This window comes from Corapipo altera, unplaced genomic scaffold (genome assembly GCF_003945725.1).
Source record: "Corapipo altera isolate COAL_440 unplaced genomic scaffold, ASM394572v1 212, whole genome shotgun sequence".
Lineage (NCBI taxonomy): Eukaryota > Metazoa > Chordata > Aves > Passeriformes > Pipridae > Corapipo > Corapipo altera.
In genome coordinates, this window is record NW_020884944.1 from 3,133,358 (window position 1) to 3,158,078 (window position 24,721).

Below are 24,721 nucleotides of genomic sequence, written 5' to 3' on the forward strand. Positions count from 1 at the left end.
CATTGACATCTCTGTCACTGATTCTTTTTGTGATCTTGCAAAATTAATTTAGTCTCTGTTTTACTTTGTCTTTCTATTGTGAAATGAATTCTTAACAATATTCAGTTATTGGTTGTTGTGAAGTTTGTGAAGACTGTGATCTTTGGTTATACTGACCTAAGCCCAAGTCTACCCTCTTGGGAAGACCTGAAGTCCTGCTCCATGATCACCCAAACATGCCTCGTTTACTTCTAAAGGAATGGACGGCTGTCATGGGTTGAGATTGGCCCCCCCTGAAAGTCGGAGGCTCAGAGGTGATTGGGTGCCAGGGCAGTGTTCCCTGGAAGGCAAATCACCACTTGTTTTGTTCGCTCCTGTGAAAAATCATATATACACAGCCACTGGAAGCTGTTGGCAATATCTGTTGGTGTCTGCTGCTGCGTGTAGGTGTAGAAGGCCACGGGGTGGCTGGGCTTCCTTCTTCCCCCCTCTCTGGGGGGGAGGGAAGGGGAGCCTTGTGCCCCCCCTCCCCCAGCTCTGCCTAGGCCAGAGTTAGAGGCAGCATTTGGAGTGAGTGTGTGTGAGGGATGTGACTCACAACACCTGAGATAAGACGGAGGAGGCTAGGCCCTCTTCCCCCTCCGCAGCTGCGGGATGCTCGGGACAGTGTATAACTGGACCAAGCTGCCTGTGGCCAAGGCTAGGGGGCTTTTTTCTCTCACCGTTAAGTGGGAGTGGATGCAAGGCTCAGCACTGAAACAGAGCCAAATGGATGGGCTGAATGCAGTTTGGTGTCAGGGAGAAGAATCCCAGAAATTGGAGACGGGCAGAGAGAGAGACTCGGGAGTTGCCCTGCCGAGGTTTGACCAGGGGCAGCCAAAAACTGACTTGGAAGATGCTATGATTGACTGAATTACAACAGCCTACAGAACCGAAGTATGAGACTGAGAGAGAGAGAGATCACACAGCAGAAATGATACAGAACCAAGGAGAAAGGACTTAAAGATATCTTGGACTTCATGAAGAAGAACAGACTGCAGCAAACAACTAGAGGTCAGTGGGGGAGTGTTTCAGGTTCCCTGAACACTCCCACAAGAGAGAGACTGTGTTACCTATCAGCCTGAAAAGGCTTTTCCTGGACTAATTGAGGGAGGAGCTTCGAAGGGACTGATAGAAGTGTCACTCACTCATGGCCAGTCTTCACGAACGAAGATTTGGGAAAGGTCTTTACCCACATTTGCTACAAGCACGCTGGTGATACAGGGCTTTGCAAATGCGGGAAAGGCCTTCAAGCCTGAGCAATGGATTTTTTTTAGGTGAGACACAGTGTGCGCTGAACTGAGCCCACCCTTTAATCCTAAGGTTCATCTGCTGGGGCTGAGCGAGCTTGGACGGTGGCAGCAAGGTCCTCAGGAGGTAGGTTTGTTTAGAGTGACCTTCTCTTAGATGGATGGCCTTACAGGGCTGACGAGCTCCATCTGCCCGGGTTTAGAGTTGTCCTTCTCTTCTGTGTGTTCCAGGGCTCCCCTCTCAACTCCCACAATGGTACTGTCCGCACAGGCGAAGCTCCCATTCTCTCGCTCCTTTCCGCGCCCGGGGCTGGGGGCCCAGCTCCCAGGGCCGGGGCCACACCACCGCGACACACCTATAGAAGTGTAATATATATATATATATATATATATATGTAGTTACTTTTAGCTTGTATAGTATTTATTTGTGTAAATAAAATGTATATATGCTTCCTCCTTCCCCTGTTCTCTTCGGTGTTGTGGGAAGGAGTGGGGGAAGCCTGGAAATTGGATTTTTGGATTTCTAATGTGGCTCAAACTACCACAACAGCATAAAACAGGAAAAAGAATCTAAAACTTATTTAAACATGGATACAGTGTGGGCCCACATTTATTGCTTGGAGTTAGGTGGTCCTCAAAGCTCACAGACAGGTATGCATAACGGTAAACAGAACTATTTAGTTTCACTTTTTATCACTTTCCTGCTCTCTGATCCAAAAGCATTTGAAAACTTACTAATATAATAAATGTGATTCAATTAAATGTTCACAAGATCTGTGTCCTATTTTCCCCTTGGAGGGTTTCTAGCAGTGTGACTTAGATCCTTGGAAATCACAAGCAATCTGTTCATTTTCAGGCAGTAGCTAGCCTAGGTGATACCGCTGTAGCAGAATATTCAAATAAGGCAAAAGTAAAAATCTAAAGAAGAGGTCTGTTAAGGTTGTTTTTTGCTTCCTCTGCCCAGCATACCTACAAAGAAAGCACTATTAAATGCAGGAAGAGGAATCAACACAAAACCCAGTTCTTTCTCTGGTATTCATGTCTTTCAGATATGCCAGTGCAAACACTTCAAGGGATACAACTAAGCAAGAGCAAGCCACAGTAAAGACACAAGGTAGGTCCCAGCATGTGATTAGAGACACAGCTTTACAAGCAAGTTCTTTTCTGCAGCAGACAGCACCCGTGTCCCTATAGATATGACTGAAACTGGATTGTACAATTCCCAAGGAGGAATATATCTCATACACTGTAAATAGACTGACACTGATGCTGCCATACACTTATTGTCCAGAAAGTAGATTATAAAGCACAAGTTTCTGAAAGTACACCTGCAGCAAGTTCAGTGCAGCACAAAAGCTGACAGTGACCCAGCTACACATAAGCAACATTAAAATCAACAGGAGTTGCAACAACATTCAGGATTACAGCCTTCAGACAAACAGCTGAGATCCCTCATATTGTCACAAACCTGTGTCTGAATTATATCACCAATTCATCTATGCTAATTTGTGTTCATTATGTCATGGTATCTTTTGCTTTTTCCTAATTTTTATGTTCTTGTTGTCATCCAGTACTTTAGATACAATCAGAAAAAAGTTACTATACTTTTTTTAATGTTAGATGTACCCTTTAGACTTCATTTGTCAAGAAGGTAGAATAACATTAGATATCTACAACAAATGCTGAATTTATCTTGTATTCTCTGTATTTATTCTTCCAGATTCACTATCTTCTATACTTTCAGGTTCTTTAGAGTAAATGCATAGCAGGCTTAAATCTCCAGTTTCTCAATGAATATGTTAATTTTGATCTCTTCCTTCTCTGGCATCCTGTCAGCAAGACATGGCAACATAAAGGAAAAATATAATGCCATTAATACAGAACATTTTGATTACTATGACCTCAAAATTTTAAAAAGCAGTGGCTTGACTGACAAGCAAATACCAGTTGAGAATTTGACAAGGAAAAGTTCCAGTTCATTAACAAATAATATAGAGAAATAAACCAACCTCTTTTACTGGATGGAAAGCAGTGAGTTTCAAATATCTATTATTTATGCATTTACCTGGATTTTCACATTATCACATTGTGAGGAAAGATTATGTGCAGGTATCCCAAAATACCAGGCAGTGGAAGGATTTAGGGAGATTTATTTCCAAAAGCCAAGAACACTAACATTTTGGCACAAGGTGCGACGGGCCTGGGAAAGACATGCCCTCTGCTTTTTTTAGGGCTTTTATCATTTCTTGGCCCCACTGCTGTAGGGGCCTTCAAACATTGCTGCAAGGACTTATCTTTTCTCATACCAAGGAGTCAGTTGCTCTGGAATTCAGGAGGAGAAAACACCTAAGACTATCCCTGGGAAAGATGCCTCTTTCCAGGTGGCAAAGCTTTCTTGAGCGACATACCACTTCCCTACTCAGATTAAATCTTCTGGAAAGATTCTTCTATACTTACACACATATAATGCGACATTATACCATAACAACCCAGAAACCAGGTATTTAAGCTCTACACAGACAGAAGATAGAGAACATAGGAAAGGCAAATTAAGCTTTTCCTTACTTGTCCTGCCAACTGGGAACCACAAGCTGGGTCTAATGCCCAGTGGATTCCAGGCTGTTGTTTAAGCCCAGAATGTGGAATGACGGATCCAAATTTTCCTCTGGTAAAAATCAGCACAAACCCACATCCTTTATATACCACCAGCCTGCTGTCAAAATTAGCTTTCCTGCTGGTCTGCAGAGGTGTGGATATTATTGCCATCTTTCTCAGCAATTGTGCAGACAATCCTTTGCATCCCATCATTGTGAGAGGGGCTCAACCTTGCCTGTGATTGTATCTTTGAATGAAATTTTCTAAGTACCAGAAATACAAATATACAACACAGGAAGGTTTACATTCACACTGGTTCTAGCACCCCTAGTCAACAGTATGCTTAAATAGTACAGTAACATATTTCTTTGAGCAAATGTAACATTTACTGAATTCTCCTTTCTCTTCCTTCCAGAAGCTAATAAAAAATAACAATTAATGGAGAGAACTAAATCAAATAAAAATCTTATTTCAGATTTATTAGAGAACAGGAAAGATAGCTACTGCTTTTTAGAATAAAGTAGACATTCATAGCTCTTTGTGCTCTGAAGCAAAACCATGGAAACACTTGCTCCACAAATACATCTGCTCATTGAGACAGATATATGCACCATACACACATACCTTTTGGAGCTGGTTCTGCATCTTTTGTCTCTTAAGCCTCTCCAAAACAGGTCATGCAAGGAAAGAAGTGGATGTTAGGGAGGAGTTTAATTTACATTTGTTCTCACCTATCATAGAGTCCAACATAGATAATATGTCACCAGTTTAGGTTTGACAAGCTCTTTGACAATTCCATGTCCGCCTCTAAGTGATTTGGACTATTATACAGGGTTAAAAAGCTGCAACTCAGTTTCCTCTAGCCATAGGAAGAAATATTACTTTGGATGGTGATTTACATTGAGATTAATCACAATCATGGCCATGGCAAATGGTTACCCTGTTTTGTTTTTAGTGATTTGATTGTACTGCACACAACAAATCAAAGATGACTGAGTTTTTATTCTTGGTACTCTTTAAAAGTAACCTTACTGCTGATATTACACATTGATATTACACCTGAGTTAACCGGTTATATGGTTATTTTATGTAGGTAGGTGATAAGTCTTATGTCATCATAATGAGTATATGTAAGTGCTAAATAAAAGTGGACACTTTTGACCAGGAGCCTGAACATCTGACAAGCCATGTGGTGCCTAGATCAGAAGTTGTGTTTTAACATGCTATACATATGTGGGCAGCTGCATCATTTGGCTGTGGGTCCAGGCTCAGACTGGAACACCCCAGGCTGGTTTGAATGCTTCCTTGTAAAGTCCATGATGGTTTTCAGTTGGGGTCATTTTTAACAAAAGCAAATGCAAATGAGAAGCTACTCAGAAATAGCACTGCATATCAATTTTCTACATCAATTTATAATGCAATGGAAACAGATGGTACATTCAGCACTGTCAGAGAAAGCCATTTGGGTTTTTGGGGACTATCCCTTTTTTCTTCTTAATGGTATATTTACTCTATTTTCATTGCTGAGTTGTTTCAACACCTGTATAAAATAAGATACCACCATAAGTGAGAGCTACGTAAACTAATCTTGGTAACAGATGCAACTTTTTCAGTCCTAAACTGATTTTCTGACCAATGATGTAGATTGTAAAGCATACCACTTTTTGATGGCAATCAAAAATGTTCACTTGGTTTCTACTTCCAGAAAGAGGGAGTAATTTATCAGAGGTTATGAGAAGCCATTTCAAAAAACATGAAAGGTTCCTTCAATTTTTAGGAGGCAAGTTTTATGTCAAAGATGAGTCAACAGATCATTTATTTTGATGTTCTATTCCACGGAGTATTTGTATTCTACATTTTCTACAGTATTTACAAGAAAGGCCAGTATAGTGATCTAAATTCAGGACACATAGCTCAGAGAAGATTAATTTAGATCAGGCTTGGGGCAACGCAGAGCTTGTGCAATTTACTGCCACCATTTCCACTGAACCTTCATTGATTAATTCAGCTGCAGAAAAAAAGTGACCATTGTTTTTTTAAGGGAGGAGCACGACCAAGGTTGCCAGGTTGTGTACTGATATTGTACAGTTCTGAAGTAACCCCTTCTAGTGTCTACAGCCAGTCAGAAATTCCTCAGTTACACATTTTCATCAGAAATCGTTCATTCAGGAAGAGACACAACAACTAAAATCCACCAAATATCTCATACCCAGAACAAAATTTATGGCCATGATGAACAAAAGCAATGCAGAAGGCCCAGCCTTCCGGGACACAAAAAGAAACCAATTTAATTTTGAAGACTGAACTTCAGTTTTCCATTTTCCAATGTCCCCCACTCACTGTTCTCTATCACACTTCACAAGTTTTATTCTACTTTACATTTAGTGATTACTTCCCAGAACAAACACTTGAATCCCCATCACAGGAAAATAACAAAACTGCCAAGCTAAAAAGTATTTCATCTTCTTGGTCTTCTTTTTCCTACCTTCAAGGCCACTGTAGTGAATCTTTTAAGTTGAGACAATTCTCTCAGAATAATAAAACCCCTTTCCTTCAAACAAAGTTTCTCTTTAGGCAATATGGGTGAATAAATATGCATTTTCTTCAGGGAGCTCTGAACACCAATTTCTGAGTGTTGTCTCCACTGTACAGCAAACATCTACACTGGAGATATATATCATAAAACAGTTTCCCTGTATCCATCAAAGGTAAATTAAGAATAATGGGAAGTATTGTAACAATTCTCACAATAACTCAGACATATAATAGCTTTGGTAGCTCAGAGAAGGGGCCATTGGGCCATTGTGGATAACATCCAGATATGCAAATCTTGATAATAGGGGCCGTGGGGGGGAGGAAGAGGGAAAAGAAGAGAAGGAAAGGAAGGACTCATGTTCTGTGCTCCTCAAGGAGAGAAGGAAAGTGAGTGACAGTTCAATATAGTGCATGAAAGGGGGAAAAGATTTGAATTAGCTGAAACAATGTAGTTACAAAAGGAATCAAGAAGTGTTCTTCTCTGAGATATGAAACAAATTATTTAAATTTTATAGTACTTGGTTTTCCCATTTCATGAAATAGGGAGCAGATATTCTTGTTTTGTTTGGCCTATTTATGTGAAGTCTCCACAGCACGATCTATGGAACCTGTCACAGTTGCATCAGATTACAGCTGCAGTCTTTAAATTCTACAGCATTAATTAATGAACCTTATTTATGTATTTGTGATAGCATGCTCTTCCAGCTTAGTGCTGTTAGTAATAACATCAAATTCAATAGCAATACATTTCAATTGGGTTGCTGTTGAGAGTCAGTATAGACAGCTCCATAGCAGCCATGTGAAGACAGGAAATCCCAGTGGACATGCCAGACACAGAACCAGCATGTGACCATTCATTGCACAACCACTGTTTGAGACAAAAATAGAAAACTACATAGTATTTACTTGCCAGTGAAGGACGTGATTAAAATTAGAATTCCATTGAGAAGCAAATTAGCACATTATGTTATTTCCATATATTAAAAAAAAGGATGACTGTAAAAAAAAGTTGTTTACATACTGAAATCTATTTACCTGATATTTATAGATAAACAAAATAGATATGGATCAGGCATATATCAATGCAAATCATATGTTTATGTTCATCAAATGAACCTTATTTTTTGTGAATTTGTTGATAACCTATTATTTCAATAATGAAAAACAAGTAAAAACTTCCCCCGAATGAGTAAATTTTTTCCTACTTACTATGCAAATAGAAGCAAACTGCATTTTCCATTTCTGATTAAACCTCTACCTGTTCCTCAATCAGATAAATTGCTATTAGCTTCTTGCTAGGTTATTTTTGGGACTATTTTGAACAGAACTATTCTGGTTGCTAAAATTAAGAGTTCTAAAATTAATATTTAAATTTTATAAATGCTGGACTACAACATCGTGAGAAATAATAATTACCTGTCTGATTGCAGAGGTGAAGTGAGCTGTTATGTGCATTTGACTATTTAACCCTACAGTCTGTATCCCTGGTCACTTGAACAATGCTATTACATTCTGAAGCTGATTACATGGGTTGGTTTGTGAGTCAGACAGCCAACCCTTCAGGCATCTAAAAATTATGTTGGTTTTATTTCGTTAAGGGGGAAAAAATATGCCTGTACCACCTCAAGCAACCTGAACTAGACCTTAGAGTGAAAGCCCAGCCTAGTCCAACCAGTTCAAAACCCTCACATCAAACCTAAAGTACTTTTTCGGTGCTAAAGGCAGGAAAGAGAAAATTTTTGATCTCACCAGCTGAACATTCAGCCGAGATGTATGTCAATAGCTTGTCAAGTCTGTCTGCAGTTCCTGTCTTCAGGTCTGAGACTCGCTAGAGTTTGATAACAGCAGGGAATTTGAAGCAGGGTACACAAGAAATTATTAAAGTAATTGCTCAAAAATAGCAAATAAGTCCATCACAGGTTATTATCTGTAATGAGGTTATGTTTGTGAATGGGAGAGAGAATTCAGTGTGCATATAAAACAATATTCCTAGAAAACAAGGAGAAATACAAATTGCTTTAAGGATTAAATACCCTGAGAGAGCTCAGTTAAAGACAGAGAGTAGGTGTCCATTACCTTTCATACCTCTGTTGAAAGGTCTTCAAGAAAAGACTCAATTACTTCAGATGCGTTAAGGGACTGATGTTGTAATATTTTTTTACTTTTTTTTTCTTGTTGGAAATCATGTTCTGAGTCAAAGTTTTGATTCCTGTTGTAGTGATTTAAACTTTGTTTTCTCTTAGAGGCTAAAAAATGATAAAACTCCAAGGGATGGAAACCCCTGGAGGTTTTGAAGTCTTGTCCAATGGGCGCTCCTGCAAAATGTAAACATTCCACAAGCTGACTGGAAGAGACGAGTTGTAGTTTGGGTAGTAGAAGAAAGTAGCCATGTTGTGAAAGCCACGAGGAGAGGGCAGGAGCCCTCTGGGGGGGGCCTCTGCCCCCCACCCCCAGCCCCAGAGGGGGCTACAGAGACTTGGAACAGTGTTAAACTGGACTAAGTGTCTGTAGTTAAGCTGGGGGATGTTTTTCCACTGTGAGTGAGCAGAGACAGAGCAGAAGCGGCGGCAGCGTCCAGAGGTTATGGCTAAGAGCCAAGAGATAACTGAAGGAACAGTAAACAGCATGCCAAGGAAGACTCAGAGTTGCTCGAGCCGAGATAGAGAGCTGGCAGCAGAGAGGCAGAGTTTTTGGGGTAAGAACTGAACCAGATCCCCCAAAAACCCTTGGAGACCCCTCCTAGAAAGAAGGGACATGAACTCCTACTAAGGAGAGGAGCCTTGGAGTGCTACAGCACTTGCAGAAAGGAGCTAGAAGCTCAGGAGCTAGAGAGCTGAGCCAGGACGGTGAGGGGGGTTGGCCTTGGGGGCCCTGCCTTGCTGCAAGCTACGGAGAAGCTCACAGCCTGAGGCAGGGTACAGAGGCCCTGCAAGGAGCTTGAATCTCCTGAAGATACCAGACTGTCACGAAGACCCCCTGTGCTTCGTGATATGACCGTGGTGGAACAACCTTTGTCTGGGGTGACGTAGCCCACGGAGGAAGACTCCTTTGCCTGCATCAAGGGGGCTGAGAGAGGCTTGGAGGCCTCCCTCGTGTTTGCTGGCAGAAATCCAGCCACAGCTGCTGCATGCATGTGAAGAGTGCTGCATGCATGAGATGAGGAAAACCTGCTGCCTTAGAAGAGACTCCTGCTTTGAGACTGGAAGGGATCTGTTCTTCTTCCCTCCTGGACTTTTATTTGGAGGGGAGGAGAGATCTGATCCATTGTAAATACTATATGTCATGGGAGAGAGAGTTGTGATCATGTGTATAATGTATTATGATATTTATTTTTACAGTCATTGTAATATATTCCCTTTTCCCCATTCTGAGTCTGGCGTGTTTTGTCTGTAAAGAATCATCCCACATTAAGTTGAGATGTGGGAGGGGGGCTAGGACTAGGGAGTTAGGATTTTGGAGAATCTCAAACCATGACACCTGTATATTCATCAGTATATTCTATATGTTCATGAAGAACAGGTCAACATAAAGGACGGTAGAAAAGACAGACAGAGGAAAGAACAAATTCTGCTATGGCACAAAGAGAAAAAATGAACTGCTTTCAGAGTTTAGTTTTCAAAACTAAATGTCTGCCCCCATGCCTGTAATGTGAAACAACTAGCATTTGTTAGTAAAAAGCTGATTAAAACAGTGAAGAAAGACTGCTTCTCCTGCAGTGATTGAGTTGATGCAAGATTTGAATTGCCTTCTAGAAGCTTCTCTCCACTGATTGTACAAGAACCCAGGACAACTATACTCTTAATTAAGATCTTCAATTAAGTACTTTAAATTTGGTGGGATCAATGCCAACTAAAGAAATTATTCTCACTTTTTTTTGTACAAAAAGAATGCTACATCATGTCTTTTGTTTCCTGGAAGACTCACCACTGAAGGTACAAATCTTGAACTGTACCTTCTTGAAATCAAATGGGGTTTTATCACTTGATTCAGGGACATTTTGAGGAGCTAAAATGGTCTTGGCAATACTATTCTTTTTTCCCTTTCCTTTCAATGAAGCATTTCCTCCCATTCCATGTCTTCCACTGCTTCTCTATGAAACAGTGATAGAGTGTGCAAGGAGACAGACTCACCCCTCAAACCAAACTAATACAACCAGGCAAGCACATTTGCAAATAGTCCCCAACACATCTGCTCATGTCCTCCCCTGTCCTTCAGTAAAGAACTGTAGTCTCCTCCTACATGAAAGTCTTTCTGTTGCTCTGTCATTTCAATTACTTATTAGAAATTTTACCATAGCTTCCCTAGAAGATGGGCAGAGGAACTGAACAGTCATTAAGTTCCTTACCATACATCTGTAAAATTTCACAAATCTTAGTGTAATTTTCCTTCTGATTGCCTTTTTTATTTCCTATACTTACACTCTAAACGTAATAATATACCACGTATTAGCTGTTAGTTTATGGATTGCTACAATAATTGCATAGCAATTCCATACATGACTAATTAAGCATAAAACATCAGTCTGAGCTATAGCTCATCAACTTTTTAGAGAACATTTCAAAAGAAAACTTCAGCCAACTGTTCCTTCCTTTATGTGATTTAACTTGTCAGTAGGAGAGGTTATGATATTTTCATCTTAATTATCTTAATTTTAAAATTCCTCTTTCAAATCAGAATAGTATTGCAGAATGGATTTCATTACTTTAATTATTCAGAAATCATGCACTACTTAACAATAATTAACAACTGTCTGTAATTATGGGTGCATAGGGGTTTCTCTGCTTAATGCAAAGTGCCTTGTTGAAAGTCAAGGTATTTCAGTGGGGGAAGGATATAAAATGTCATAGGATATGCTGAACAGAAAGCTTTGCTCTTCTGATAGAGAGTAATATAATTTTCAATTTAAAGTTTAATTTCTTTTATGGTCTTTAAAAAATGCTGATCTATTTTAGAAACCATAAAAAAACATATAAAGATATACATATATAGCTGTTATTACCTGAAGTATAAGCAGGATTATTTTACTGACAGTCTATCTTATTTAGTCTGGTTATTACTGAGAAAATAGAAAACACTGTTCTGTGGCAGCATGGTTCTAGTGACCACATTGTTTTTTTTCAGTATCAGAAATTAGAAGCACCAATAATACTTACATCTAGTAAATAAGCATCTAGTGAACTAATGACATTTTCAAACTGAGAAAAAGGAGATTCTTTCGAAAGTGATCACAAAATTGTCCTTTTTAGTCCCAAACAGGATATCTGTCTTGCTCTGAATGTAGCATTGCTGGCAATCAGAATGGTCGATGAACTTGAAGTCTTTTCTTCAAATAAAACTTGAAAATCAGTCACCTAACATTCTGTTTTTCTCTAAATTTACAAATAATTGTTGCCAAAGTTATAAATTATTCATAAATTATGTGATCGGTTGTAGGAGGTATGTCCAAGGCATGGGGGACCTGCCAGGGCAGAGAAGCCCAAAGGAGTATGCGTCTAAATGGATAACCCTATTGGTTAGAAGGTCACATGATATCAGGGTATAAAGGGAAGCACCGAATTTGAAATAAACCTCTTTTGATTACCACCTCAGAAGAGCGTGCATCCTTCTTTATCACATAAAGGTACCTCACACTATAATCGGTGATTTTGAAGTGTTCATGTTTTTGGTGTTCATCCTTGTCTAATGTCAAGAATTCAGACTTTTGTAGATTCATCTTTCCTAGCATGAGAACATGCATTCATATGCAGATCTGTTCATCTTTCCAAAATAATAGCTATGCAACAACAGTATATTTAGACACACTTTTTCTTATATAAAAGGATGGATTTTTCTCAATTGGCAGCTTGAGCACTGCACACGTGTATGTACACACTCATATGTGTTCACACATTGTGTACAGACATATTTCTAACTCTCATAATGGAGCTGGGATTTCCTCTAAGCTTTTGTTCAATAAACAGAAACAAAGTCTTTTGCAGTAAGGAATCAATGACAATTTGGAATCATTGAAGCTGTGCTTTTTCCTCTTGATTAGTGAGAACAGCAGCACTCTCAGTTAATAAAATTGTGATTGTATTAAGTAGGACTGACAAAAGTCCCATTAGAAAAAGATGCACTCTACTATGTTTTCCTATAATGCTACTTTTTAAAAGAAAAATCCCATATTTCTTTTGCCAACTGAGAGCCTGAAGCTGAAATTCATCCCAAATGTCTCTGTACTTGCTAAAAATGTACTTCATTATAAAGATGCTGCTGCCATCTATTGGGTAACATTATTGTACAAAAGAATTATGTTATTTCTGTATTCAGCAAGGACAAATAAATTGTGTGATTCATTTGATTTCCTGTAGAGTTTTATTAGCAACTAGGTTATAGCAACCTTTATTAGGTTTATAAGAGATGGCTTATACAAAGAACTTCGTCCTGTCTTTGTCACCATTACCAAATTTCATGAAGAGAAATGTTTTAGCATAGTGATGGACTTAATGTGTCAGTGGAACAATGGAAAAATAAAAAAATCAACAATAAACTCACCCCTTTAGTAGTGCATCACATCTCAGTAATGTCTTATAGAGATGTTTTGGTGCACAGTGTCACTAGTGGAACTGCATCATTGTTTTGGAATAAAAAATCTCATTTCCAGCTAAGTGACAATCTTTTGCAATACAAAGAGACTCCTGTGATATTCATGGATTTTTTTTAAGTAACCTATTGAAACTTCAAAGAAATATTTTGCCCTTTTAAGATTGATTTTATTTTCTTATAAAATTTTAATTGCCATTCTGATTCCTATTGCGACATCCTCGCATCTATATCTTCGGCTACACAAACTGTGCATTTTTATGAAGTATACAGATGTCAAACGCATAAGCACTGAAAGCATATATTTGAGCTTTGTAAGTTATAGTTCAGTCCTTTTCTTAGTGAGACCACATGGAAGTAAGCGCACACAGTAAAATAAATGAAATAAGTTGGTGAAGTGTCCCCCTCTGCTCTGGCGGTTCTGGCAGGGCAGAGGCCTTGGAAGCATTGCTCTGCTACAGAAAACAGACAAACAACTAATAATGATAACAGAAAACAGTAGCAAAAGAATGAATATACTTCTCTGACATCGCCTCTTGCCATATCTTTCTGACACTGACTAATCAGGGGTTTTTTGTTTATCTTCTCTCTTAGCCTTTGGAAGAGCAAGAAGGCTCTTTTTGTGGCCCAGGAGAAAACTAGCTGTCTACAGTAAGTATCACGTGAATTGTTGATGCATAGACCATTGGTAACCAGCTTGACATTTTATTGCTACAATGGACAGATAAAAGGCCACCAGTCAAAAACAGCAGGAAGAAAATTCCTCTCTACTTTAAAACAATATATGTGACTCAGAAACACTGAAGCAACAGCAAGCTGGAACCTCTCAATGCTAACTGTACGAGGACTGGAGAATTACACTTTGCAACCTCTGATTTTTTTTGTTGCTGAGGTTAAATCCAGACAAGTTTAACTAACTGCATGCTATGACTGAGAAAAACTATCACAAACAGTAAAAATTTATTTTCTGCCATGCTTGGAAAAGAAACATTTCTTCTGGCTAGTGTACTCCTACGTAAGTATAAATGCTTCCCATTACCATTAACAGCACAGAAAGGAGAGCTCTTAAGTATTAGACTAGAACTCAGAAGATCTTGCATCTAATCATACTTCTGCTACAGCATTTCTACATGACCTTGGGCTAGACACACAAAATTCTATCTATACTTCAGGCTACTACTGGTAAATGGAGATAATGATATATCTGCCCCTTACAGCAGCATTGTGAAGTCAAACTCAGGTTACTCTAATAGTAACATTTGTTTTCTGATATTGAAATGATAAAAGCCATTAAAAGCCTGCTGCAGTAAGGTTAGAGAGGAGTCTGACGTTCTTTTTTGCATGTTTACCTTTCCCTTAACACATCATTTAAGGAAAAAAGAATATTATTTTGAAAACAGTCTCTGCTAAACAGCACCAGGAAGACTTGTATGTGGAAGAGCAGCTGCAGAAAAAGAATATGCAGTAGAAGAGGAAGAAAACTCCACTCTTGTTCTGTGGAAGACTGCAGAACCTACCTACAGAAGGGCTGATAAGGTAAGCTCAGTGTATTCTAACAACCAGAATTTCAACATTATAAAAGGAGAAATGTCTGCAGATGGCAGCATGGTGAAATTACAACCTCTATCAACTGAAATGACAAAGGGGATATGGAAAAGTGGCTCCAATGTAATATCAAAACCATGTTGTAGGTTTTTTGGACAGATAGAAAGTGAATTTACAGAGAATACAATTTAGATGTGCTTTTACGAAATAAAAGCCACAGTACCATTTGAGTTATACTAAACTATGCTTTTAATATTTCTACTGCTCGTATCAACTGTCCTTTTTATTCAAGTAGGCAGATGTTTTCCATGAGGATTCTTGTCCTTTCTGCGGTGTCTATAGATTAGTAATACTGAATGGTATTTTTACTTATATTTAATCATCCAAATGATTTTGCTTAACTGAACTTTTGCAAAGCCTTTGGTTCTTAATACCTTGAATTTCTCCATCCTAATCCTAACTTGACCAAGTATCTATTGGTTATTAAGTAACTATGCCATCAGGATATGTTAAAAAGAAAAGAAAAGCTAGAATTTTGCTTTCTCCAGTCTGGCTTTCTATGTAAACCAAGGCCAAATGTCTAACAGAAATGCAGTGTTCCTCTATGAGAAATTAAAATCACAAAGAAGAGGTCTAACATTTTCTTCCCTTTAAAACCAAGGGCTGCAAATGCAAAGAACTTTGTATGCTGAGGTTTCACTTTTGCTACTCTATAAACACAGGGTATAATAAGATAAGGCTGCAGATACCTGTTCAATCTCACTTCTGCAGCAATTAAATCTACCATGTAATTTTGAAACACATTTTCTTCTAAGTCTCATGGACTGGAATCTTGTTTTTACTTGTCTTGGAATGTATCCCTCAATTAAACACATTCAATTAACAATATGGAAATGTAAACAACTCCTTACCTGTTAAACTGGCACCATACTACCATTCTCCCCAGGAACGGAATGACAACTTGTCAGTGTAATGAAAACTGGGGTTTTTTTCCATCTCTGACCTGAACGGAACACATGAAGAAACGGTAGATGGGAGTGTGATGAGCTAGAGGAATACAGTATTGGACTAGTATACTGGGCTTAGTTATGAAGAAAAGGAAAGGGCTAACTTCTGGTTAGGTAGCAACTAAGCAGCATAATGAAAAGTGTGTGCATCTAAAATGCCTTCTCTGTGTTGTATAGTTACTCTGTGGTTCAGGGAATTATTTTTAAATCACACTTTTCCTCTAGTGGCTACTTCAAATTCCTCCTTTAAAGTTTCTCTGCTTCAGAGGTTTGAGGTCTGGTTTTCTAAAGATCTGAAGACCAGTAGCTAGAACTAATTCAAAAACACTTGTATCCTGAATACATGAAAGTCAAAATACTGACTTTGCCAAAGCGGCATGCACCAAGCTCAGTAGCCAGTTATTTGAGATTTGAGGAGCTAACATCAGCCACTTACCCTCTTGGGGAAGCAGGGAACTTCTCAGGAAAAGAGAGGAAGAAGAGAAGACTCCCACACAACAAAAGCTTTATGTGCAGTAACTTATTATCTGACTGCTTGGACAAGCATCACGAAGGCGATATGGAGCCAAAGTCATCCTTTTGTATGTACCAGGTGAAGGGAAGCATTTATAATTGGGAACTGTTTATGTGCTCAACAGTTGGAATATGATCCGATGTATTGGCTGTCTATATCGCATTTTGTACTCAAACAACTGCTCTCTGTATCTCCAACAGAAAAAACAAGAGTCCTAACTGCTCAGAAAACCAGATGTGGCTGAAAGATCATTAGCAGGACCCGGCACGCCTAAAAATTCAGATCCTGTGTGTCTCAGTTCAGACATTTAAAATTATTGGAAACACTGTAGTTCCAGCCCCAATCACTCTGAGGCTCCCTTAAGAAAGGGAATAACAATATAATAATGAATAATAGGGATTGTGCATGTATATTAATGGGAGTCACCGCTGACTATCTTCATTGTCAGGTTGATGGACCTCAAACATCCTGTGATCTTTATCCCATGCAATGCAGTAGACAACATAACAAACTTGTGGAAAAAATTACCAAGATTCAATGTAATTAAAGGGCATACCATACAACTTTAACACCAGGGATGGCACACCTGGCGATGAACCTTAATTCTTTATCATGATAATTCCTAAATTTCAGTGGCTGAATGTATTCATTTAATAGAAAGTTTGGGAATAATTTTGAGAGGGGAGAGAGAAGGGAAGTGTTTTAATAGCTCACAACCCACATTGATGCACTCATGACATTTTTGTTCACCTCATCTTCTTCGTGTATTCCTCTCCATTTTACCTCATTTCTTCTGTCTCTTTCTTGCCTGTGTTTTTGTAGACTCCTTCTTTTCTTTCCAGGCTTCCTAACTTTTCAGTCTCAGTACTGTACTGAATACAAGTAAACCAAAAGTTGAGTAGCTCTAGGACATAAACAACTGTGACCTTCCCCTCTGTCCCTCTTCCCCAGAAAAACAGAGATTGAGCAAGTTCATTTAATGGTACCAGTTCTTTTTATCTACTTTTTATATCAGTCTATAGAATAGTACTATGGATGGAAGGAGATAAATGACACACAGTTCCTGGTATAAAGAGATTTGGCTTCCTTTTGTAGCAACCCCTCAGAGAAACAATAAGTGAAGCAAAAAGACAGATATTCTCTTCTACAAAGTCTCTAAAGTTCAACATAAAAAAACCCCAAACTTCTTCAATTATGTAGTACAACCTCCTCAAAAAAAGCAGGAACAAGAGGCAGATCCTAGTTTACAATGTCATTGAAAATAGAAATTATTTTGTAACTTTTATGTTTCCTGGGTTTTATCCAAATGTCTGTGACTCTCAGTCTCATTTCAGATGTGTGCTGGATTTCTCCCCTTTCTTCTTTTCCCTCCCTTGACAAGCATTAATTATTTGTATGCCATACAATCCTGAAGGGCAAACATTCTTTTACAGGGGAAGGGAGACAAACATTTTAAGATGGGGAGAAAACAGAAAAATACTTATTAGCCCCCAAAGTCAGCACTTTGCAGGGCAGAATTAGTAGTGCAATCACACCTATGATAAGCTGAGATCATAGCAAAAAAGGAGCAGAGAACAGCAAGCTTAAAACATCCTCAACTCCACCCACCCAACAGCTGCTCTGGAAACCCATTAGAACAATTTTACAGCCATTCCTGTAGTTCCCAAATGCTACTTAATATAAATAAATAAGTGCATTAAAGGAGAATCTTATCCATAAACTTTGGAAGATTTTCAGTTATATTTTCTGTCAGTTTAGTCTGATGTCACCTCAGAATATTCTCTAATTCCACTATATACTGTAGATATCTCCATAATTGAAGCTATAGTTATCCCTTACAGAACAGCTTGAGACAGTAGAATTAACTAAGATAAATCAAGAATTAAACCACAAGAAAGATAAAATAATGTTAGAATCATGTTCTTGAAATATAGATAATAAAATGGAAAGTATTATTTTAATTTCAGATTGAAATTAAATAGGATTTTTCCTGTGTGTTTATGGTGGTGGCACCAGAGACATCAGTTTTAACAGAAAGAAGGGAAGTGGTAAATTGTGACTAGATTGCAAGAAAACCAGAACTTGTGTTATATTTGAGTCATTGTGGGTTAGTGAATTCAAGTAAACAACTAATCCTTCACATCAATCTGGCCAAATCCTGAGGGACTCATAACAATTGGGAACTGCTCCTGATTTTACGATTTGCTCTCCTCCTTTGGGTCCAGGAGTTCCTAATTCCAGATGAGGCATCCAGCTGAAGATGCATAGGAGCAGTACTGAGGCACCCCATAGCTGATTGCAAAAGACACATTCACTGAATGAGCTGAACCTGCACTATAATAATAACTAGTTTTCTATGTTCAATGAATTTTTCAACACCAGCTCTTTATAGTAATACTGTATTGTGTAGAATAAATAAGGCCATAGATAGCAATGCAATTGTAAGGATCCATAGATTTGTAGTTTGTTTGAGACACAGCAACAACTCTTCATGTTCACTACAATAACATTCAATTAGCTCTAATGAGTATAAGCTTTAATGTTTAACCCAATGCCTCTCTAAGGATATGCTTGAGAGGAGGTGCAGCTACCAGCTGGTAAAATATAACACATATGATTAGGACAAATTATTTTCAAAACACAACTGCCATAAAAATCTAAATTAAAGGTAAATTGACAGAATGATTGCTGCTAAATTCTACTGTCAGCATTGTAAATGCAATAATATACCATAATTTATTTTAATGAGCAATGATTAAGAAATGGCTTCTCAAGTTGTATGTAATTTCTTTAAATCATTAGTTATTAGTTTTTGATGTATAAATGTGTTTTAATATTGGCTTATCTGAGATCTAGTAGGTGACTAAAGCCTTTTAGTATATTATTTTTTTGTTTGTAGAGTTGTACATTGCAGACAATTCTAGCACAAGGCATTTATAAGAAAGAGATTAGTGACACCTGAGAGAAATATTCCTTAAGTATTACAAAAACTATATAAAGCAATATGAGAAAGGTGTCACAGAAAATCCTGATATGCTTAACACTGAGTTTTGTTTTATATAACTGCAGCTACAGTTTAACGGCCTCTGTCTTAATAAAATATTTAAGTTAACCTGGTTGCAGAGTGACTTATAATACTACATGTTCTTTCACTTTATTAGGATAAAGAAATATTATCATGGGAGGCTGGACTAACAAGCCTAGGTATTGCTTGTATTGTTAAAGAATAGGTTCACATCTCAGAAAAGTGTAAAGACCTAGAGAAACTGGCACCTCGTTAACTGAAAAGGCATTCTACTTATCTTATAGAAAGCAGTCTACTTTGTGCTAAGAAGAATGGTTTAGAAAAACAAACAGCCTCTCTGCTACCAGTCATTTTCATGTAACACAATATTTATTGTGCTTGCTCTTATCCAAGCTGGGGGAGGAGGTAAAGGGGAAAAGAAACAAATGCTGAACAAGTCTCTTCAGAAGTCAAACTTTAACCTGACCTAACACAGTGCATCATAACCTCATAACTATGAGTCTCATTCTTACAAATTCATCCATGAAAATATCTTTAACTGGGATATATGAGTTATCTTGGTATACAGATTTTTGATTTTTTTTTTTTTACTTACAGTATTCGGTCAGGTTATATTTATGTTGTTTAGGCCTCTATGTATCCAGAAACTTAAGAATAATGAATAAACCTTTGAAGATTATTTTGGTAGTTGCACTGTAGGTCATTAAAATTAGGTTAAACTGCTTCAATAGATATAGATATTTCTAACCACTATGCATATGTTGCTTTTGCTATATTTTAAAGCATATTTCTTATTCCAGTTATGTTTAGCCATCAAAACAATAACATCGCACTGTAATTAATAATTTTCTACTGCAACCATTTTTCAGGACAGTAAATAATGCACCACGATTTCCAAACCATTCTTAATCGAGTTTAAAATCTCTTTTGACAGGAGGAAAAGTGCCAGCAAAACCTCAGCTCTGGATATGAGGAGAGTAGACTTCAGGGTGCTCAGGGAATGAGTAAGTAAGGTCCCTGGCAAAAATGTTTTTGCAGGTGCTGGGGTCCTGTACTGAGGGCAGAGGAGTAGCAATTCCCAAATGCTGGAAGTCAAGCAGGCGAGGCAGAAGATGGTTTGACTGAACAGGAATCTTCTCTTGGAGATAAGGCAAAAAAGGAAGGTGCATACCCAGTGGAAGCAAGGTCAGGTGATATGGGAAGAATACAGAGATTTTGCTTGCTGCTGTAGGGAGAAAATTCATGTGACCAAAGCTGAACTGGAGTTGCAGCTGCCAGAAATGTGGGGGACAATAAAAATGTTGTTCCAAATACATTAATGGCGACAGGCAGTGTAGAAATAACATCGCCCCATTACAGGATGAGGATGGTCACCTCACAAACAGGACAAGGCAGAGGTACTTAATACTTTCTTTGACTCTGTCTTCAACACAGATGACAGACCAAGAGGGTCTCAGTGCCCTGAGTTGGAGGACCATGACTGTGAGAATGATCAACTCTCAGTTGACCCTGAAATTGTGCAGGATCTGCTGCTCCAGCTAGATCCCGTCAAATCTATGGATCCTGATGGGATTCATCCCAGAATTCTCAAAGAGCTGGCTGATGCCATCACAAAACCTTTCTTGATGATTTCTGAGTGATCTTGGGAATCTGGAGAGGTCCCAGCTGACTGGAAACTGGTGAACATTGTCCCAGTTTTCAAGAAGGGCATGAAGGAGGACTCCATAGACTACAGGTCTGTAAGTCTCACTTCAGTTGCTGGTAAATTTATGGAGAAGATTATTCTGGGTAGTATTGAAAAACACGTGAAAGACAACAGTCAGTGGTCACAGCCAGCACAGCTTCAGGAGAGTAAAGTCTTGCTTATCAAACCTGATTTCCTTTTACGACAAGGTAACCCACCTAGCTGATCAAGGGAAGCTGTTTGACGTAATCTTTCTGGATTTCAGTAAAGCTTTTGGTAGTCTCTCTCATAGTATCCTTCTGGACAAAATGTCCAGCACATAGCTGGATAAACACATCATGTGGTGGATGAGCAATTGGCTCAGGGGTTGAGCACAGAGGGTAAGAGTGACTGGGGTGACATCAGACTGGGGACCTGACACTAGTGGAGTCCCACACGGCTCCAACTTAGGCCCTGTGCTCTTCAACATCTTCATAAATGACTTGGACACAGGATTGGAAGGGATATTAAGCAAGTTTGCAGATGACACAGAACTCAGAGGAGCTGTTAACTCCCTCAGAGGCAGAAAGGCCCTGCAGAGAGATCTCGACAAATTAGAGGACTGGGCAATTACCAACAATAGGAAATTCAACAAGGGAAAGTGCCAGATTCTACATCTGAGGTGGGGCAACCCCAGATGTACGTACAGACTGGGGAATGAGATACTGGAAAGCAGTGCCATGGAAAGGGACCCGGGGATCCTAGTCAGTGGCCAGGTGGACATGAGCCAGCAGTGCCCTGGCATCCAAGTGGGCCAACTGGGCCCTGGGGGCCATCAGACAAAGCATTGCCAGCCTGTCAAAGGATGTGATTGTCCTGCTCTGCTTTGCTCTGCACTGGTGCAGCCTCATCTTGAATATTGTGTGCAGTTTTGGGCACCACAGTATAAGAAAGACATTAAGTCATTAGAGAGTGTCCAAAGGAGGGCAATGAAGATGATGAGGGGCCTTGAGGGGAAGCCATGTGAAGAGCGACTGAGGGCACTTTGTTTAGCTGGAGAAGAGGAGACTGAGGGGAGACCTTATTGCAGTTACAACTTCCTCTTGAGGGGAAGAGGAGGGGCAGACACTGATCTCTTCTCTGTGGTGACCAGTGACAGAACCCAAGGGAACGACCTAAAGCTGTGTCAGGGGAGGTTTAAGTTGGATATCAGAAAGAGATTCTTCACCCAGCAGGTGGTTGGACAAGGATTAGGCTCCTCAGGGAAGTGGTCACAGTACTGAGCCTGACAGAGTTCAAGAAGTGTTTGGGTGATACTCTCAGGCATATGATGTCCCAGTCTTGGGGATGGTCCTGTGCAGGGCTAGGAATTGGACTTGATGATCCATGTGGGTCCCGGGTCCCTTCCAACTTAGCATATTCTACATTTCTGTAATTGCAAACAATCTTTGTGCCAGTTGGATAATAAATAAATGCCAACTAAGCTTAGAATTCAGTGTTCCACTGCCATGAATTTCAGTAGAAACCAACAACTTTGCTCCTTTGAGTTCCGCAGAGAAACTCAGTCATTGGTCATTTTTAACTATGGGAAGAATTGAACAAAAAAAAGAAGCTATTTAATTTCACTGTATCTAAACAAATTAAGTTTTGTCTGGGCAAGACTGCTGTGATCAGCACTAGGATCCTGTGTGCTACTTCTCAGGGTGTCAGGGATAGGTTTTGTGAGGATTCGTTACTTGTTTTTTCCCTTGCAATGAATCAAAGCCTATTTTGTAGAGATACAAGGCTGACTAAATCCTTCTTACGCAGCAGTGCAGAGTACTTGAGCAATGCAGCACAAGAAGTATTACAGTCTGCATAATAAATTTATTGAAGCCTTTATTTTCCTGTACATTTAAAACCTTTTCTTTTCCTGACGAAGATTATATTCATCCTGAAACATTACCCTTCAAGTGTTAAAATGACAAGTGCTGATGAAGGTAAAGCTGATCAGCTGCAAGACTCCCACTGCTGAACATTATAAAATTTCTGTTATTCCAACTGCTCAGTTAATTATCCAAATGTGAAGGATATCAGGAGGGGACTTGCTGAGCTTTACAGTTGACTTCCAGAGAATTATCCATAATAGAGTTGTTATAAGAAAATTATGATAGACACAATGTACAGGCACCTCTGCTTACCTCTTCTGAGTATTTGTGCAGGACCTTATAATCAGAGTTAAGGCTTTTCTCAGAATCAAAAAGAAGCCACATTTTGCAGTAGAAAAGCAGTCCAATCAATCTCGCAGTGTTTTATCACATAAACCCAGAGAGGATTCCGGAGTCATGCATATTAATTGGCTGCTGTAAAAATGACTGGCATTCCTCTGGTACCAGGGACTATTTGTTTAAATTTAGGTTTTCAAAATTACTATCATGCCTTGTCCACAGTTAAAAACAAACTCATTTCTGCCTCTATACATGGTTTCTGGGAAGCCATATGATCCATTTACAATAGGCACTCATAATGAGTCTTTATGTGACGGCAATTTTGTTTTTTTAAGCTATTACAGTCAAGGCTTTGTGAACCTGGGACATTTTACAGCAAAATAATTCAGGGTGAGGAAGCTTCAGTGACTACTAAAGAGTGAAGGAATGAGCAGTATTAAGGTGAATTGTTTAAAACATGGAATCTGTTCAAATCAGCTGCTAGAAAATTAAAAACTTTGACATATCCACACAGCACTGGCTAAAGCTCTACAACACCTTATTTCATGATCACAGTCACTTGAGTAAAACAAAACATATCAAACTTTCTCTTACCCTCCCAGAAAGCACAACTTGTGTACACAGCACAGTGCTATACTAGCATAATGCTAGTTAGCTCAGGGACTGGAAGCACAGTAGTTGTCTCATCCAACCTTGCCTAGGAAGGCAAAGTTATTGTTATTTTTTGCTGTTTCTAGTAATCACTCTCCAGTACAGAAGCAAAGCACTGAATTCACCTGTATGGGCATGCCCTGGCTGTGAGAAATTGCATAGGCTTGTGATTAAGCTATTGAAAGAAGGCATTCTGACAGCAGTGAGGATGGTCCTACTGAGAAGTTAATATTTGGAAATGAACAGAATCAGTTTATCCAAAGTAAATAATTACTTTTCCATGACATACAGTGGGAAATAATAATGCTATCTCATCTTTCACCGAAGTTCACCATTATAATTATATAAGCTTTTTTGAGAGGCTTATCATCATTGAATCTATGACATTATCAATTAATCATTTCTAGACATTCATAATTTTTCTAGATATTAAGAATCTCTGTCTTTGAAATATTATTTAACTTTGCAGTATAACTTCTAAGCAGGTGCACGTAACAGATTCTATAAAATAATGTGCAGTAGAATAAGCAATTTTGGGTATGATAACATCAGTGAAAATTACGTCCTGCAATTATCACCATAAAGTCATAAATGGGATGGTATAATAATGGAATAGTAATGGAAACCACATTTCCATAATTGAGATCATCCATATTCTGTGGTACCACCGATTAATTTGCAAAATTAATTCAATCTGATAAATGGTTATAAAATTGTCATGATACTAACCAAAGCCAAAATAAGTGAAAAGTTTCTCTGATGTAACCATTCGATTTATTATTTTTGTTCTTTCTTTATTTCCAGGCTGTTTGCAGGCTTGGAGACTGGAAGCTAAATAATTTTTTTTTTCTACCAAATTCTTCAACAGAGGATTAAGATTGGAAAAAAGTCATCATTATCCTGGGCCCAGAGCTGATGTGGCTATACTGCTTCCAGCATGGCTGCTCATATTGTACATCTTTTACAAGAACCTTGGCTTGTGAACACTGACCAGCATCAGTCCAAGGGTTAATAGCCCAAGCACTGATGGTATTGCCTGTGAAAGTCTTATGCCAAATCTAAGAATTTCATTTTACCTTCTTCCAGTTGTATTTCCATGTACTTCTACTTAACCTGGCAAAAAAATTAA

The 24,721-nt window shown here is 38.8% G+C and overlaps 1 long non-coding RNA gene across 1 annotated transcript; it reads left to right on the plus strand.

Moving 5' to 3' along the window:
- Nucleotides 1-2,316: 2,316 nt before the first annotated feature.
- Nucleotides 2,317-24,721, plus strand: LOC113956078. Its single transcript, XR_003530742.1, has 4 exons — nt 2,317-2,382; nt 13,575-13,631; nt 20,006-20,075; nt 24,397-24,721. It is a non-coding gene; the product is annotated as an uncharacterized LOC113956078 (long non-coding RNA).